The sequence below is a fragment of the Callithrix jacchus genome, chromosome 4 (genome assembly GCF_049354715.1).
Source record: "Callithrix jacchus isolate 240 chromosome 4, calJac240_pri, whole genome shotgun sequence".
Taxonomy (NCBI): domain Eukaryota; kingdom Metazoa; phylum Chordata; class Mammalia; order Primates; family Cebidae; genus Callithrix; species Callithrix jacchus.
In genome coordinates this window covers 108,888,393-108,908,718 of record NC_133505.1, presented here as the reverse complement: position 1 = coordinate 108,908,718, position 20,326 = coordinate 108,888,393, and positions in this window count along the sequence as shown.

The following is a 20,326-nucleotide window of genomic DNA, read 5'->3' as shown; positions in this document are numbered from 1 at the left end:
CCAGCTGCTCTTGATGAAAAATTCTTAATCCAGAGTGTTTCAGATTGCTGGTCTTTGTAGTGGTGGGACCTGCCAAGCCAGATAACTCTGGCTCCCTGTTTCAGCCCCCTCTTTTTCAATTGAATGGGTGGCTGAATCTCCCAGGAGTTCCAGGCACCAGTGAAAGGACTGCCCAGATTTGTGTGAGTTTTTGCCTGGAAACCTGCAGCACCAGCTGAAACAGCCAGGCTGGAAACTCATGGTGTTTTTTGGCCTGGGAATCTCCTGGTCTGTGGGCAGTAAAACTTATTTGGAAATATGGTGGCCACTAACCCTTTGCATTGTTCTCCCTGGGAACTGCACTCCAGAGCTATTCCTATTCAGCCATCTTGGATCTCTCCACTGGGTCATATTTTTACTAACAACTCTGTGTGAAACTTTTATTTTGTCTAAAATTGAACACTGTCTTGGAAAATATGAATCCTATTATTCCCAAAAATAAGAATGTCTCTATTTGTTAAAATACCTCAAGTAAATATATAACTATGTATATTTTATAAAATTTGACTACTCAATTTTTCATATGCATGTTCTAATTTTATATGATACAAATGTGCAACTGTATTTTTCTTTTCTCTACATATCTATTCAACAAGCAAAACATTGTAGCAATATTTATTCTTTTTCTGTAGAGAGTAAAATATCTTACTGTGTACTACGTTCTTTCAAAATCTTGGCTGAAATAACTCTTAATTACAGAAGTGAAATAGATTTAATTATAATTAATTCATTCCTCTAGTGTTTTAAATTCTGTTTTTATGCTTGGCAACACTAACAAAAAGGTATTAACTTCAAATTGTATTACATTATTCTCTTGAATAATCATCCTCTTTTGTAATATATATTTTTAGGATTATTATTTTAGCAAAACATCTTATAAGAGAAAATGATAAAAATTATTTAATTGTTATATATTGGACTCATAAATTAAGAGGCTTTTTATATAAGAATGGGCATAATATTTGTTTAAATATTTTGTTTAACATAATGAAAGTTTGCATATAGCACTTCTATCAGGCCAAAATAGCATAGTGTTTCAAGAAAAAGCACTATTGTGATTGCTTTATTTGCAACAGAACTAGCTGTCCTTCATATAGAACATCGTTTTGTACTTGAAAGAATCACTGACAGAAACACTATGATTGTTCAGACTTGGGTATTAGGGAATCAAAACTACTACCATGAACTTATGAGAGTCTAGACAATTCAAGACGATACTGAAAAAATTGGTGGTGATCTTGATAAATGTTATTTTTGATTTGTATGCTGACATGCATATACTTTCAGAGGAGCCAGAGAACAGTCTGAACTAATATTTTACAAGTAACAGCAATACAATGTTACAAAATCATATGAATAAAAGATAAATTTAATGTCCAAGATAGACAAATAGACTATAATGTAACAGATTATATAATTGTCCTTAATACGGTTTCAGTTTCCATATCAGGGAAAAGTAATCTTTAAAAAAAATCACTTATTGAGTTTTGGTATGGTATCCAACAAAAATATTCACAATTACCTGAAAACCCCATTAAATTTATCTTTCTTTTCTAAGTACATATCTGAATTAAGCCAGGTTTTTATCATGCAAATCAACCAAAGCAACATATTTTAACAGATTGAATTCACAAGAAGATTTTAGAAATATACTGTTGTTTACTAAGTCAGAAATTAAGGATTGGCAAAGTCATTAAAAATAATCACTTTTTCATTAATGTTTGTTTTCAAAAATAAATTGTTCTTCATAAAAATGTTCTTTCTGTTTTTTAAATTTTAAACTTATTTTTAAATAATCTGACCAAAATAAAATTGAACAAGACTGTAGTATTATTCAAATATTCATTTGGTATACTAGATGCTATATATGTATAATTTTTACTTGTCTATTAAAAATAGATTTAAAAATTTTTAAAGTAGATAAGTGCTAAATATAGAAGTGGTCAAAATACAGACCTTGTGATATGATTTGGCTGTGTCCCCACCCAAATCTCATCTTGAAATGTAGCTCCCATAATTCCTTCATATTTTGGGAGGGGCTCAGTGGAAGATAGTTGAATCCTGGTGTGGTTTCCCCATTTTGTTTCTGTGGTAGTGAAAAAAATCTCACAAGATCTGGTGGTTTTATAAGGGGAAACTCCTTTGGTTAATTCTCATTCTCTTCTTGTGTCTGCTGCCATGTGAGATGTGCCTTTCACTTTCTGCCTTGATTGCAAGAGGTCTTGGAACTGTTGTGGAACTGTGAGTCCATTACACCTCTTGCCCACGTGGAACCTTGAGTTCATTACAGCCATTCATACCTGTAATCCCAGTATTTTGAGAGGCTAAGATGATGGATCACCTGAGGTCAGGAGGTTGAGACCAGCCTAGTCCACATGGTGAAACCCCATCTCTACTGAAAATGCAAAACTTAGCCAGGCATGGTGGGACATTCCTGTAATCCCAACTACTTGGAAGGCTGAGGCAGGAGAATCACTTGAACCCAGGAGATGGAGGTTGCAGTGAGCTGAGTTTGAGCCACTGCACTCCATCCTGGGCAACAGAGTGAGACTCCATCAAAAACAAAAGAAAACAAAACTCTTTTGTAAATTGCACAGTATCAGGCATATCTTAATCAGCAGTATGAAATGAACTAATACACCTTGCCTTCATAAGTGTATGTAGTGTAGTAAAGGAACCAGATGACCAAGAAATAAAAATGGTATTTTAAGTGCCTAGGAGACCATTTAATAATTTGTTATTGATATTTTTAATGAATTCATAAATATTTGTTTTTAATTTTTTAAGTTTTATATTCAAATATTATAAATATAAATAGGTCACTCTGATACAAGACATAGGCTTCCATGGTCTTGGGCAGCTCCATCCCTGTGGCTTTGCAGGGTATAAGCTCCCCCACTCCCCAGTTGTTTTCATGGGCTGGTGTTGAGTGTCTGTCTCTTTTCTTTTCCAGGTGCATGGTGCAAGCTGTCAGTGGATCTACCCTTCTGGGGTATAGAGAACAGTTGTCCTCTTCTCAAAGCTCCACTAGGCAGTGCTCCAGTAGGGACTCTATGTGGAAACTCCAACCCCACATGTCCTTTTTGCACTGCCTAGCAGAGGTTCTCAATAAGGGCTCAGTCCCTGTAGCAAACTTCTGTCTGGGCATCCAGGTATTTCCATACATCTACCAAAATCTAGGCAAAGGTTTCAAAACTCCAATTCTTGACGTCTATGCACTTCCAGTCTCAACACCATGTGGAAGCTCCCAAGGCTTGAGAGTTGTACTCTGTGAAGTCATTGTACAAGCTCTATGTTAACCCCTTTTAGTCACAGCTGGAGTGGCTGGGACACAGGGCACCAAATCCCTAGGCTACACAGAGGAAGGGGACATTTGGCCCAGACCACAAAATCAAACTACTTTTTCCTCCTAGGCCTCCAGGTCTGTGATGGGAGAGTCTTCCACAAAGGTCACTGATATGCCCTGGAGACATTTTTTTCCCATTATCTTAGGGATTAACATTGAGTTCCTTGTTACTTATGAAAATTTCTGCAGCAGGCTTGAATTTCTTCTCAGAGAATGGGCTTTTCTTTTCTACTGCCTCGTCAGGCTGCAAATTTTCCAACCTTTATGTTCTGCTTCCCTTATAACACTGAATGCCTTTAATAGCACCCGTCACCCCTTGAATGTTTTGCTGCTTAGAAATTTCTTCCACCAGACACCCTAAATTATCTCTCAAGTTTTAAGTTCCACAAATCTCTAGGGCAAGGGAAAATGCTGCCATTCTGTTTGCTAAAACATAACAAGATTCACCTTTGCTCCAGTTCCCAACAAGTTTCTCATCTCCATCTGAGAACACCTTAGCTCAGACTTCATTGTCTATATCATTATAATATTTTTGCCAAAGCCATTCAACAAGACTCTAGGAAGTACCAAACTTTTCCACATTTCCTGTCTTCTTCTGAGCCCTCCTCCAAACTGTTCAAATCTCTGCCTGATACTCAGTTCCAAAGTCGCTTCTATATTTTCAGTTATCTTTTTAGCAATGCCCAACTCTTCTGGCACCAATCTACTGCATTACCCCATTTTCATACTGCTGATAAAGACAGTCCTGAGAGTGGGGAATTTACAAAAGAAAGAGTTTTATTGGACTTATAGTTCTATATGCTGGGGAGGCCTCACAATCATGGTGGAAGGCAAGGAGGAAGAAGTCACATCTTATGTGGATGGCAGCAGGCAAAAAAAGCTTGTGAAGAGTAACTCTTGTTTTTAAAACCTTCAAATAGCATGAGACCCATTTACTATCACAAGAACAGCATAGTAAAGACCTACCCCCATGATTCAATCATCTTCCACTGGGTCTCTTCCACAATATGTGGGAATTATGGGAGGTATAAGATGAGATTTTGTTGAAAGGACACAGAGCCAAACCGTCTCACTCCAGTAGTTATCTAACTGCCAGCTTTATATATTAATGAGAAATTTGTAATTTTATGTCAATTAATAACAGAATAAAATTGAAGAATAGAAAAGTTACCACATGCATTCATATGCTTTCTAATTCAGTACTAAGCCAGCAACTGTAAGGTAGCAAACAAGTTGTAAAATGTATAATCAATCAGAAATGATGAGTCTATTTCTCACTCCAATAAAGTTCAAATTGGTATTCTGAATCAGAGGTTGTTTCTTTTCCAAGCAGTAATTTGAACACCCAGTCTCTTTCTATGGTTCAGCCAAAGAAGATATACCTTTGTGAGAAAACATTTTAAATGGTCTATTTTCAAGGCACTGTAAATCTATGCACTGGCAGCCAGCCTGCAAATAAACTGCACAGCTCATGCACCTAGAAGGTCACAATGAGCAATCAAAATGTAGAGGAAGGGTTAGCCCATAAAAGGGAAGAAAGTTTTATAATTGGGAGATCAAAACTTAAGCAGAGAAGGGGATGGGGTATAACCTTATAAGCGAGATAATGAAACTTAGGGGAAGTCCAGGAAGATTGTAACCACAGTACTTGACCAGTGAGTAACTGGGGGAGGGACTTGCATGCTAGGAGATAAAAATTACCTGTTATGACTACCTGGATGTTGGCACACCAGACACCTAATCTTGCAAGGGCATTATTTAAAAGTCTCACTTTCACTGTTCTTCATGCTTCTATGTCCGTTCCTTGCATTTGGATAGTGAGTGTGTTTCTCACACCTTTTACCTTATGGATCTGCACCAATACAGTGGCAAGAAAAGAGAACAGAAATCTCCCACAGGACAATTTTATGAAGTGGGTTACATGATCTCCGCTTTTATTGCGTCATCTTGAATTTTGATGTATTCCTGCATTTACTAAAGTAAGGCTGGGAAATTAGTCTGGTTGTGGGTCAATGATAACGAAAAACAAACTTGTTACAACAATGATGAAAATAGACCCTTAACTAGGTGAAATCAGAAAAACAGCCCCATAACTATCAGCTTCATAACGTTTTTAAAACAGTTTTACTCAATTTGAGCTAATAGTGTGTACTTTGGGATCAGGTCATATCCCTGGCATAAAAAATGGTACTGGTAGCAAAAAATTGTCTGTGTAGCAGTATTTCTATTTTGGATTATTTAATAACTGTCTTCAGGCTAAAAACTTAACTTTTATATGCTGATGAGAGTAATTGGCTGTTAAGAATAAAGTGAGGGCCAGGCATGGTGGCTCACGCCTGTAATCCCAGCACTTTGGGATGCCAAGGTGGGCGGATGACCTGAGTGAGGTCAGGAGTTCAAGACCAGCCTGGCTAACATGGAGAAACCTCATCTTTATATATATATATATATAAAGAAGAAAGTGAGATTTAGTCAAGCCGTCCTCATTCAAATACTAAAACTGAACTGTTATCTGAATTTTGATTAATCAAATGATCTTTTGAGTTAATATTACTGTTTTTATAGGTGAAAATTTTATTAAATGTGCTACAGGCTCAAAGTTTAATGATATACTTGAATTAATATAAAAAGATGAAGTAAAATAGATTTCAAGAGTAACAATACTAATGTAATTTTTGAATGTGCAGTAGTATATAATTATTTTATTTAAATCATGTATTGTAGGATTCTTTTATCTGAAACCTTGCTATCCAATATATTTTAAAGAAAAGATTAGAGAAGAAAGTAAAGGATTATCTGTAGCATGTAACTAATCAACTTGATTTTTTGATTGAAAATTTAATTTGTCTTTTCTTAAAAAGATTTTATTCTTCAACCACCTTCTAGCATTTACTTTTAAAGCATATGTCACGTTTTATTTAACCGATTTGTTTGCAGTATTTTTCTAACATCAATGTTAGCCATAAAAATTATATCTATATCTATCTATTATCTCTCTATCATACATTTATTATTGGAGCTCAGGAATTAGGCCATTCCTAGAGGGCAGCATCGGAAAGCAGCTTAACTCCTGCTCAAGTAGAATAGGGAAATCTTATTTTATTTCTTAAATAATTAGAGCATTTTTAGTCTGGTTAATATTAGCAATGCTACCTTTCCAAAAGTACATTAATTCTGATCCAGTTGTTCTGTGTTATCCTATTTGTCAATAATACCCTTAATTTAAATTTTGCCCTGAAACACTTAAGTTAGTTAGATGTTTTAATCTTTTAAAGTCTTTCTGTAATTCCTTCTCTTATGATTTAAGACCCAGTCTTACTGGTATTTTTTTTTTTTTTTTTGATATTATAAAGACTCCAAACTCTAGTTTACCTCTATGATCTGTCACTCCTGCTTACAAACTGGGCAGTGCTTTTCTCAGTTCGTCTTTCTTATGTCTTACAACATCATCCAATAATAGAAAAAAATTACCACCTCTTTACTGTTTTTTTAAACCTCTTGCCTCAGAGCTACAGCCACACTGGTATGCTGAGTTAGAGCAGATGAAATATTGCCACATGTTTTAGCATTAAACGATGTGAATATATAGCCTTTAATAGCTTTCACAGCACCTGCTGCCCAATCTCAAAACTGATGCCACCTCCTGTAGAATTGTTTTGGCAGTACACCATTTCAGGAACCAATGTAGATCACAGTTAGAGTCCATATGCTCAGCATATGAATTCCATGCTGTGGATGTTGTTTGTGTGCCTTCAGATTCATGCCTGCACACTCATTCTCTCAACTGTCAGGTGTGTTGTTGGCTGAGTCCCTCCCTAGGAACTGACCTTGTCCAAAGGGAGCTGCCTTATTTAAATTTACATAAAATAACCGAGGGGAAGCCCACGTTTAAATGCCTACTCATCATGGAAGTGTAGGGTTAAAAAGCCTGGCCTCCTTCCTCAATCTGGGATAACACTCGAGGTCAATCTCAGCTTTGTATCCCCACCTACCTTCCAGGAGATTAGCTGAGGGCTTTGTTGTGCTTAGGGTTTTCATTTCTGTGTTATTTTAAAATATAAAAATAATACGTTTGTAGCACAACTTATTCTCTTGTCATACTTATTTTAGGAATTTTGAGAGCAATCACTTCTTTTTAAAATAAGAAAAGATAACTTTAAATAGGATCTCTGAAAGTAGATAATTGTCCTTTGTAATGAAAAAACAAAAACGGATGGTACTTCATTTATGTATAATGTGGAATTTTACCATAATCATAATGTAAATGTTGTGCAATAAGACATATTAATAGCAGCAATATAAAGAAAACTACATATAATCATACTTTCAGCTTATAAAATACATACTAAAGAACTGCATTACAGAAAAGTAATAAGTTGCCGATATAGGACTGTGCCAGTTTTATTTCTCTTTGGTGCAACTGAGGTTGGAAGGGTGTTCTATACCTGGATTTATCAGATAAGTATTTTGAAAAACAGTGGCATTACCAATTGCTTTGAAACATGTTCTTTCCAATTCCTACCAGTCATTAATACATTTGTCTTTACTGTGTATTTGATTTATTTTTTCTTAAAATTTTAACAATAATTGAAAAATTATTTAAAAATCTCTAAATAGTGGCAAAAATTAAAAAAAACTTTAAATGTATTTGAATGTTTGTTGTAGAGTCGAAGGTTTGAATCAAATTTACATACAATGAAAATACTGTTTAATATTGCATTTTAAGTAATAGAATTTAGTGTGCATTTACTGTGTGTCAGATCTTGCTTTAATTACTCTGGGCGTGTGTGTGTGTGTTTGTGTGTTTGTATGAATATGTGTAATCTCAATTATTTTAAGAATTTTAGGGGGAATATAAGCTTACTATCATATCAATCCAGAAAAGTAATCTGAGTAAGAGGTAGGTTAAGCAACTGGGCCTTGATGATGCAGGTAACAACTGGTGAAGAAAGGGTTTGAACTCAGCCAGTCTGAGGGTACAGTATATTATTCTATCTACAGATCTGTCATTTCTGAAAAGTTCCCGAAGTGTCAGCTTCAATATTAAGTAGATTATATATATTATGCCATTTAATTTTCATTACCACAACATGGGGTACATAAAATTATCCTTATTTTACAGAGGAGATTACTAAGGCTTACAGAGTTCCTGTAATTTTTGAAATGGCTCACACTTACATAGTGCACAGTTGGGATATGAAACCAAAGCTGTTGGACTAGGCCACTGCATCAGGTAGTAAAAGAGGCTAATGATTCCTTTGGCATATTTTTCTGCTAAAAGAGAAAATGATGTTTAATGAAATTTAACTCATGCTGAAACAGTTCATATTCTGTTAAGGAGAAGAAAATCAATGTGTGTGCTATTACTTTCATTGGTTTTCACTGTAATGCTGTATTCATGACACCTGTAGGTGCTTGGTTATGAAAAATATCCAAGACATGAAGTATCTTTCCTCTGCCATTGACACTCTGGACTTTGGCAGAGCAGACACAGGAAAAATATGTACTTTGCCATGTTTTATTTTTGTCAGAAAGCTATCAACATGTCCAGCTGTCTACTACTGTCACTAACCTGAAGTCTGCAGGCTTGCACAAAAGTGACATGTGGAGATATTTACATATCCCTAAGCCATACTCTCTGCTATCATCTAACTGCCAAATACACAGTTGATAGGGACTTCAAATAATTCCTAGGCTACTTATCCATTTAAAATATGACTGTCATACATGCCCTGGTATATCAGCTTGCTTGGGATTTATGTCTAAATAATGCCTATTAAAATTTTTGCACAAAAGAAATGATCAGTTTTAATGGTATATTAATATCTAAATTATTATCCTCATAGTTTCTACTCTTTAAGACAACACATTATTGAAATGGGGAATATTATTTATGTTTTCATTAGTGCTTTGTTTGCTGCTTAATTGTTTTGTTGATTTTAAGGAGATAATTATTGAATATTTTACAACACACAAAGAAAAGAAAGGCACATAGTGAATGTAAGCCTTGTCCTCTCTGGTCACCTAGTTACCTTCTTCCTCCTTTTATGTCTCTTTTGAAAGCTATTCATACACACATGAATTCGGGTGTGTATGCATCATTATTGTTTTACACATATGGTTGTATATTCTACTCAATGTTCTGTAAATCACTGCAATCTTTCCATATCAATATATATATATATGCATGTTTTTAATATAGACATTATGACAGGTGATGCTTAGATCTTCAATTGATATTCTATAACTGCAATTGTGTGCCATCTATATTGTGTGCCATCTACAACTCTTATGCAAATATCCTAAAATTAAAAACTTGATTTTCTTTCTATGATCTGAAGCAACTTACATCAGGGTGGTCAGGAAGTCAATAAACTTCCCTGGAAAGAATTACATCTATTTTTTTACTAATCTAAAATTTAGTATTTCCTTTCATTACCAATGTAGGCAATGAACTGTAGTAGTATTAGCAATGAATGTGACTTGTTCATTAACAGATATTGGATATATTTTCACATGAGGTTACGGATATTGTGGATATTTTGAATTATGGTTGATTCTCATTATTACATTAAAAGTATAGGTATTTTTAAACTGTATGTTTGATTTTTATATAATGTGTTAATATGCTTTTTATATTACCTATAAAAATATGCTTTTTATATTACCTATAAAAACATGTTTGCACATCGGCATGATTTTTTAGTAATCTTATGAATTTTATTTTGTAATTTAAAAAAACCTATAAACTCTCTGAACTATAAAAAAGATTCATGGCACAAATAAGCCCCATGAAGTTTCAGAAAAATCATTCTTCCAACTTAGTTTAAATAGGATTAGAGTTTTCTGTTTCTTAACATTATGGTGAAATTGCACAGTAAAAGTAGGTTGATCTGGTAAACCTACTTTTGGTAAATTTCTCTATTTCTTCTACATAGCTGTTTGCTGATTTATATACATTATAAAAATTGCCCATTTTGTGCAGATCATTTACTTGCATATCGTTTACTTAGTGTGTTTTCTTAACATTCTCCTCTGACAGTGATTGTGTCCATTTTGTCACTTAGTTTGACTTTCCCTTTTGCTTCTAAATATTGTTATCTTGCCTCCACCCAATCCCTGCCAAAGAAAAAGCTCATATCACCACTTTATGATTTACTTTATTTATTTGACTTAATAATTTTCTTCTACTTTCTACAGATTTATTTGGCTTTCATTTTTAAATTTCTTTAGGAGAATAATTAATATGTATTTCAATTCTGTCTTATTTAACTATATATATTCAAGGGTCTGAGATTTTCTTTAGCTGTAACTATTAGGTTCTGTTTATAATGTCTTCTCTCCCTCTTCCCCCTACATAGTCTGCAATTCAAGTTTTGAGTTCATTTTGAAATTTAGAATGTGTCATTTATTTTCCAGATGATAAATTTTTTTCACTTCCAGGTTTTACCTCCTAAATTAATTTTAAATATTATCTCATTATGATCAAATGTTATCTGTAATTTTAATTTTTGTCTATAATTTATTGATTTTTTGTAATTTTAGTAAGATTAAATGTTATTAATATTTCATGAGGTTTATTTTTCTGCAGTAAATTTTCTAGGTTTGATAAATATAAATTGGATCTAACTAATATTAACCACATTTTATTTCCTTGAATAAAATATAAATACATGTTCATATTTTTAAAAATACATACCTGACATCATTTGTTAATTTTTTTAAATACTCTGACCTCTTTACCTGAGTGCACCTTAAAATGATATGTGTGCTTTTTGAAGATTTCATATCAATTTTTTTGGAATAGTTTAAGATTCAAGATAATATTTTTAAATTTTGATAAATTTTACTCTTTTATTGTCTCATTGTTCTATTACTTCAAGGCATTTATATTTTCTGTATATCTTGGATACCACTGTTTTCTATATAAAATTATTAAATTTTTAAAGCTGTTTTCTATATTATTGTGTTTTTACTGGATTTTTTAAATTAAAATTAAATTTTACATCTGTAATTAGAAACTATATTTAAAATACAACTTTACTAATATGTCAATATAAAAGAATATCTATTGTGATTTCACAAAACTTGCTGATCTTTGAAGAAGGCAGAGGTAATGGCAAGAATGGTAAAACCAATGGTCTAATGACTGCAAGCACAGAAAGCAGAATTGTGTTTCTTCTGCAGACCAGGGACAATGAAATGTTTAGCTACTATTTTCCCAGGCAAACATGAAAAATATTCATATAGAACGATATCCTCACAAACAATTGATGGGTGACTTTTGATCTCTTAATTATTAACTGTTGAAATGTTTTATTTACTCTTGATTTACTGTTTCTTGAACACTGTTCTGCAAGTCATTACTATTTTCAAGTCTACACAACCAGGGCTATTTTTATATTCGTTTTGCTTCCTTATTTTATAGGAGAGATGGCTTCCACAAGATTATGTAATAGGTGGCAGTATGTTCAGTCAAAATATTCATCCCTGCAGTGGTACATTTACTTGTGTACTTCAGCTAGTTCTTATTTGATTGCCATGATACTGTTTTCTGGACAAGTTGTTTTCTGGATATTTATGTCAGGGCAGAGGCAAAGATGTCTTACGGAATAAAGTTTCCTCTTGTAACCTAATATTTAGTGTAAGCTCTTTTATCATTTATGTCTTTCCATTTAACAAATATGACTCACAAAGACTACCCATAATGCAGATTGTCTCCTTTTCCTTGTCTCTTTCCAATCAGAAGCTTTCTAGCAAAGGTTTTTTGTTTATTAAAAAAACAAGCAAACTGACTTTTCCTGCTTCGCAATAATTCATACTAAATTTGGCTCAGTAAATACACCCAGCTAGGCTGCATATATGTTTTTAAGTTTCCAAAGTGTGATTATTAGATTTTAATTTTAGACAAGGCCACTTACTTTAAAAAACAGTATTTTGTCAGCCTTACTTTATAAATTTAGCCGTAACAATTCTGTCAGAGTTTGCTCCCAGGCACCTAAATGTTACATATAGATGCATATAGATAAATATTCGTACACACATAGACATGAATAGTGTGTATTTGTGTGTGTGTGTGTGTGTGTGTGTGTGTGTGTGTGTATTGGGGGGGGAGAGAGAGAGAGAGAGAGAGTGCACTTTGGGATACAGACATCTCCTAGTCTCATGGATGAAGACTATGTGTTTTTCTATTTATGGTGTTGCTTTGGGTTGGATTTTCAATTAGAGGAAACCATTTCTTTTATCTGAAGTATCTGAAGTGTAATAGTAGAATGAAAGCTATGTTTCTAATCTCATATTTTACTTTCTTAAAGAAAGTTTTATTATAATCTATAGTTTTGTAGAAAAATTACATTACCAAGAAAATTTCTGGAAAGCAGCATAAAAAGTGATATAGGTAATTCGAAAGAGAGCCTGCAGTTTGATGCTGCTGATGGTAATTAGGTTTTGTTGTCTGGGCCACATTCTTATTTGACTTCACACATTTTCATTTGAACACCAACTGTTACAAAGCATATGGACTGCCATAGCAATCCCATATGCTGCATAATGGCTGACTGCTATCTATTTAGGATTCCAACAATGATGAGACTTCATAATGACGGTAAAGTAGGACGACTTTAAACTCTTTAGCTAGTTTCGTGTACATCTTAGAGACTATAAAGTACAGAATTCTGTTTAGTTATGTTAGGTTTTGTTTCTCCTTATGCACATTTTAAGATTGATAAGCAGTGTTTATAAAATATTATAAAATATAGCACTTTATATAAGAAGTATCTTATATTAAAAGCAAAAATTTGTAATGTCTGATCATATACTCATTTGTGAGTATCATGTTTCAAATATATAAAATATGCTTCAAAGGAAAACACAAAATGAGCTAAGCAAATTAATTCCACAAATTATAGATCCCTAAATTACATAAATGTAAAACTACTGTAATGAACATGACCCAAAGTATCCCCATTATTATCCAAGAGAAAATTTCCATATGAAGGGAAATATTATAACTGGAGAGAATATATAATATATAATATAATATATATATTATTATATATATAATATTAACAAAATATTTGAATATCTATGTTTAAATATCACTCGGGCTGCTTAAATCTTTGAAAGTTCTTGTCTACATGAAATGCAGAAATTTTAGATGTGAAATGAAAATTTTCAATTAATCCATTCAAGATTTAAAAGTATTGCAGTTTGGTGTTATGTTTGTATCTTAGTTCATTTTCTGTTGCTATAACAATACTACAGGCAGGGTAATTTACAAGGAAAAGTAATTTATAAGGAAAAGAAATTTATATCTTACAATTCTGGCAGCTGAGAAGTCCTAAGTTGAGGGCCACATTTGGTGAAGGCTTTCTTTTTGAGTCATAACATGGTGGAGAGCATCACATGGCAAAACGGCAAGAGCATGCCACCCTTTCTCTTCTTCTAAAGTCACTAGTCCCATTATGTGGGCCCCACACTGACGGCCTTATCTAATCCAGAATTATCTCCCAAAGGTCCCACTTCCAAGTGCCATCAACATACGCATTTTCAAATTAAGCTTCCAACACAGGAAATATGGCATACACATTTAAATCATACCAGCTTCTTAAATATAATATTACGTTTTTATGTATGATTTCAGCTTTAATTTTAGATTCAAGGGTACATGTGTAGGTTTGTTGCATGGGTATATTGAGTGATGCTGAGGTTTGGTGTATGAATGATTCCATCACAGAGGTGGTGAACATAATACCTAACAAGTAGTTTTTCACCTCTTACTCTTCTCCCTGCCTTCCCTTATTACAGTCCCCAGTGTCTATTATTGCCATCTTAATCTCTATGTGTATTGAATGTTTAGCTTCCACTTTTAAATGAGAACACGCAATATTTGGTTTTTGGTTCCTGTGTTAATTCACTTTAAATAATGAACTTTAGCTGCATCCATGTTGCTGCAAAGGACATGTATTCTTTTTTTGTTGTTGTTTTTATTGTACTTTAGGTTCTAGGGTACATGTGCAAAGCATGCAGGATTGTTGCGTAGGTACACACATGGCAATGTGGTTTGCTGCTTCCATTCCCCCGTCACCTATATCTGTTATTTCTTCCCGTGTTATCCCTCCCCAACCTCCCTACACCCTAGTGCCCCTCCCCTAGTCCCCCGAAAGACACTCCAGTGTGTGCTGCTCCCCTCCCTGTGTCCATGTGTTCTCATTGTTCAACACCCGCCTATGAGTGATAATATGCGGTGTTTGATTTTCTGTTCTTGTGTCAGTCTGCTGAGAATGATGGTTTCCAGATTCATCCATGTCCCTACAGAGGACACAAACTCATTGTTTTTTATGGCTGCATAGTATTCCATTGTGTATATGTGCCACATTTTCCTTGTCTGGTCTATCATCAATGGGCATTTGGGTTGGTTCCAGGTCTTTGCTATTGTAAACAGCAATTTATTTTCCTTTGAGAATATATTTAGTAATGGGAATTCTGGGCCATTTGATAGTTCTGCTTTAAATCCCTTCAGAACTCTCCTAACTGCTTTCCAGAGAGGCTGAACTAATTTACATTTTCAATAACACTGTATGGTCTTCCCCTATTGCTACAATATTACCAGCAAGTTATTTTTTGACTTTTCAATAATAACTCTTCTGACTGGTGTGAGATGATATTTCATTGTGGTTTTGATTTGCATTTATCCAATTTAGTGATGTGGAACATTTTTCTATGTTTGTTGGCCACTTGTATGTCTTCTCTTGAGAAATGTTCCTTAATGTCTTTTGTCCTCTTTTTAATAAGAATATTTGTTTGTTGCTTCTTGAAGTGTTTAAGTTACTCAGATATTTGGTATAGTAGACCTTTGTCAAGTGCATAGTTTGAAAATATTTTCTCCCATTCTGTATGTTGTCTGTTTTATCTGTTGGTATTAAGAGTTTATTTGGCTAAGCAGAGACACTTTTATTAGGTACCATTTGTCAATTTTGTTTTAGTTGCAATTGCTTTTGAGTCTTTGCTATATGTTCTTTGCCAAGCCTGCTGTATGGAATGATATTCCTAGGTTTTCTTCCTATATTTTTATAATTTGAGGTCACACATTAAAATTTTTGATCCATCTTCAGTTAATTTTTGTATATGGTGAAAAGTCAGAGTTTAGTTTCATTCTTCTGAATATGACTAGCCAGCTGTTCCAGCTCCATTTATTGAACAGGGAGTCCTTTCCCATTCTTTATTTTTGTTGACTTTGTCAAAGATAAAATGGTTGTAAGTGTGCGGTTGTATTTCTGTGTTCTCTTTTCTGTTCTATTGGTCTACATGTGGCAATGTTATGCTTTCAGCTTTGTTATTTTTGCTTAGAATTGCTTTGACTCTTTGGGCTCTTTTTTGTGTCATATGAATTTTTGAATAGTTTTTGCCAATTCTATGATAAATGAATTCTATGAAAACTGGTAGTGTGATAGAAATAGCATTGAATCTATTGATTGCTTTGGGCAGTATGACCATTTTAAGGATTTTGGTTGTTTCAATCCATGAGCATTGAATGTTTTCTTTCATATTTTTATGTCATCTATTATTTTTTTTAGCAATGTTTTGTAGTTCTTATTGTAGAGAGCTTTCACTTCCTTATATTAAATCTCATAGTATATAAGTTTCAGTGTGTTTAGCTTAACTTCATTCCTTTTATTTTGTGCTAATTTTGCTTGCTATTTCTTGTAGCTAGTTTGTTCATTATTTTACATTACAAAAAAAAAACACCATAATGTGTTTATGCATCATATAAATCATAATTATTCGATTGTTTCCAGTTTTGGTATACTAAGAGAAAAGATTCTATGAAATTTTCTCCCCATTTTATCTCTCCCCACCCTCCCCACCTTTCAATTGTATACTTCCCTAGTAATAAAATATCTGAGTCAAAATATGTGTTTATTCAAAATTAGGAGATAATGCAGAAATGTTTACAAAAGTACGTATACCAGTTTACACACACACCATGGTGAATAAGCGTTCATTTTTCACCATATCGTTGTCAGCATTCACCTTAATACTAATAGGTGGGTTGTGGTAAGTCATTATAGTTTCAATTTGAATTTTCCTAATCACTAATCATGTTGAGGAATTTGTATAATCTAATGGCCATGTGGCTATTTATTGCTATGAATTGCCTTTTTAATTATCCTCTATTTTTCTACTGTCCTGCCTTTTACTTAACTGATGCACATGAGTTGCTTACAAATTATGATATATATGGTCTTCATCCATATCAAATCAAGTGAATTAAATATTTTCTTGAAGTTTGAGTACTTTGAGGATATTGTTTTAAATTATATGCTCTTTCCAAGGTCAAAATATATTTCTTATGTTATATTTTAAAAGATTTATTATTTTACCCTTAAAACTAATTTGTAAATAGTAGGAAGGAGAGGTCCAGTTTTATTTATTATGTACTTTCTTTGTACCTCATAAATCAAAGGTAGGTATGTCTGTTGCTCTGTTTCTGGACTCTTCTTTAGTACCCTTTAAATACTTACTTATCTTACAGCTATGCCAGACATTCTTAATTACTTTTGTCTTTAAAAAAGTTCTGAACTTCTGATATAACATGTTTGTCAACCTCCTTCCAGGTGTCTTGACAATCCTTATCCCTTGAATTTCCACAGAAATTGTAGAATCTGTTTATTTATTTCTATTAAAATCCTGTAGAAATGTTGCCTTGATAGATCGATTAGGGAGAATTGTAATCTTCACAATGTTAAATTTTCTACTCCAGAATATGGTATTTCTGTACATTTAATTTCTGTCAATGAGTGAGTTTGACTTTGAATTATCTTTTTTTTATAACTGAGTCCCCATTTTTGGAATCAAGGTTATGATTAAAGAAATAAATTTTATTTATTACCAACATTTTATTTTTTAAAAGTTAAACATACATCAAAATTGCAAGAATTTTATATTAACCACTCATGTATACTCTGTTGTTAATTTTATCAATCTATCTGTGTATCAATTCATCTTTTTTACCCCTTTGTATGCATTTCAAAGTAAATGTCAAACTTAAGTAAATATCTTCTGAAATATTTCAGCATACATACCATTAACTGCAGCTTAATATTTATTTATAATTTTTAAAATTTTGATGTCCCTAAAGTAATGACACAACTGGACATCAATTTTATTTGTTTATAATCTAATTTCAAACAAATAATTTATTTTCTTCTGTTTAGGTTTTATTTGCTCTTCTTTTTCTAGTTCTTTAAAGTGAATATTTGTATACTGATTTTGTATACTTTCTCATTTCTAATGCATGCATTTAATGCTATAAATTTTTCTGTAATTACTATTTCAATGCACCTCACAAAATTGGTAAGACTTTTTTTTTTCATTTAGGTCAAAACACATGTTTTTAAATTTTAATTTAGTAAGATTAATCTTTAGTAAAAATATATGTTTTTAAAATTTTTTTACACTTCTCTTTGACACATCATTTGTAAATGTTTTAATTTTTCAATTTTGGGGGGATTTTCCAGCTATGTATCTGTTTTGAAATTCTACCTAATTTTATTGCAATATGAACATATATATTTTTAAAAATTTGTTAAGGTGTGTTTTATACCTCTGAATGTGAACTATCATGATTAATGTAAAATTACTCTTGTTAACTGGTGTATTTATTAAATTTAAACTGGACCAAGATGACTGTGCTTTTCAGATCATCTATATCCTTACAAATTTTGTGAGGTATTAATAATTGCTTGATCTAGCAATTATTAATCAAATTACTGATAATAGTTTCCAACTCTGATAATAGATTTACCTATTTTTCATTTCATTTGTTTAGTTTTTGCTTCATGTATTTTAAAATGTTTGTTAGATGCATAAATGTTCAGATTTTTAGATATAATTACCCTAGATTCTTTTTGATTAGAGATAAAATGGCATATCTTTCTTTACCTTTCATTATTAACTTTTGCCTTTTTAATATTTATGGTGAATTTCTTGTTTACAACACATAATGTGGTCTTGTTTTGTTATTATACATTCTGACAACTTCTGTCTTATAATTGCTATATTTGTATCATTCAAAGTTAAAGTGATCATTTATATAGTTGTATAAATATTGACTATACTTATAACTACATTCCATTTGTTTCATTCTGTCTTTGAATTTACTTTACCTGCTTTGTTTCTATCTTCTCTGGTTTTAACCAAGCTTTTTATAGTATGATTCAGTTTTACATTCTCTCAGTGTATTAATTATATTTATTTTTAAGTTTTTAGTGGTTGCATTTAAGTATACAATAATTATTCTTTGCTAAGTTCACTTTCAAATAACACTTCACCCCTTTCCGTTTAGTGCTGATACATTATAACAGAGTATTTCCAATTATTTCATCCAGTCTCTTGTGACATTTTTCTCATTTATTGTATTTATCAACACAGCAAAATTATATAATACATTGTTACTACTGTAACTTTATGAAACCATTTGCCTTTTTATGTCAATTGAGAATAAAATAAACAAAATATTTCATTTTATGTAAATTTATTTGTTCTTCAACACTTTTATTCTTTAGGCAGATTCACATTTCTGTCTTACATTATTTTCATTCTGGCTGAGAACTCTATTTAATATTTTTTGCAGGGCAAGTTCACTGGTGATGAATACACTCAATTTTTATTCACCTGAGAAAGTCTTTATTTCTAAGGGAAATTTTTCTGGATATAACATTTGAGGTTATTGTGATTTTCATTTTCATATTTTAAATATTTCAATTAACTCTCTTCTTGTTTGTATGAACTTTCATGAGAATTGTGAAGTCACTAATATGTGTTTTTCTATAGGGGTATGATGTTTCCTCCTTAGATAACTTTTTAAATATCTAAATATTTATTTGGTATTATTTTCCTTCTACTTGAAGAAATTCTTGTAATTTTTTTTTCGTTAAGAACATATGTCAGCAATTCAGTCACTCGATTTTTATTGGCTCAAAAATATTTTTTATCTTGTCCCCAGTGTTGTGCTAGATTGAAGTAGGAATCATGTTCAATTTTGTCCCATGTTGCTAACAAATCAATTACCTTCAATTGTTTAAAATATTTTCTATTTGTTACTGCTTTAACATGCCCATTTTATGAATCAGTTGACTCTACATATGTAAATTTGAATTTGGACTGTCTATTCTTTTGGTTTGGTCCATCTGCCCATTATTTGCCAATACCACATATACACCATGGAATACTATGCAGCCATAAAGAATGATGAGTATTTTATACCAATGAAAAACAGCTTTTCATCAATAGAGCTTATTATGCTTAGCATAATTAGAATAAGTATTTTTAAAAGTCTCTCTAACTTGGAAACAAGTAAGCTTTATGTTTCTAGTTTCTCTTTTTAAGACTATATGCCTGTTTTGTAGAATAACTATAGCAAGCTACAGAGGTGTCATGGAATTAACAACTTCTGCCTGATGTTCAAAGTGAACTACAGTCATAGCTATGTAATTTCGTATCTGTTCTTTTTCTTTCCTATCAGGAACACTTGCAATTGGAATGGAAAAGTAAAAGCAAAGTATATCATTAGAGTAACACATATAGATAACAATATATTTTTATAAAATGTAATACATATACTTTTGCAAGTACTATATTTCTTTCATCAACTCTGGCTTCATAGCTTTCTTATAATGCTCAAATGGCAATGAAGGATTTCAGTATGATTTAAGTTTGATATGAGGATAAAATTGTCATTGAGAAAAAGGCACTTACTATGCTGCACTTAAAGTCAATATTTTGGTGGATAGATGACTCAAATCAGAAAATAGAAACATAATCTATGTTAGAAGTTTATTTTCTCTAAGTCTTCCAGGCTAACCTCTAGAATGTGAACTGTGTTATGGAATTTATGAAATAGAGTTCATAAATTTAATTGAAATACCATGATTATATAAT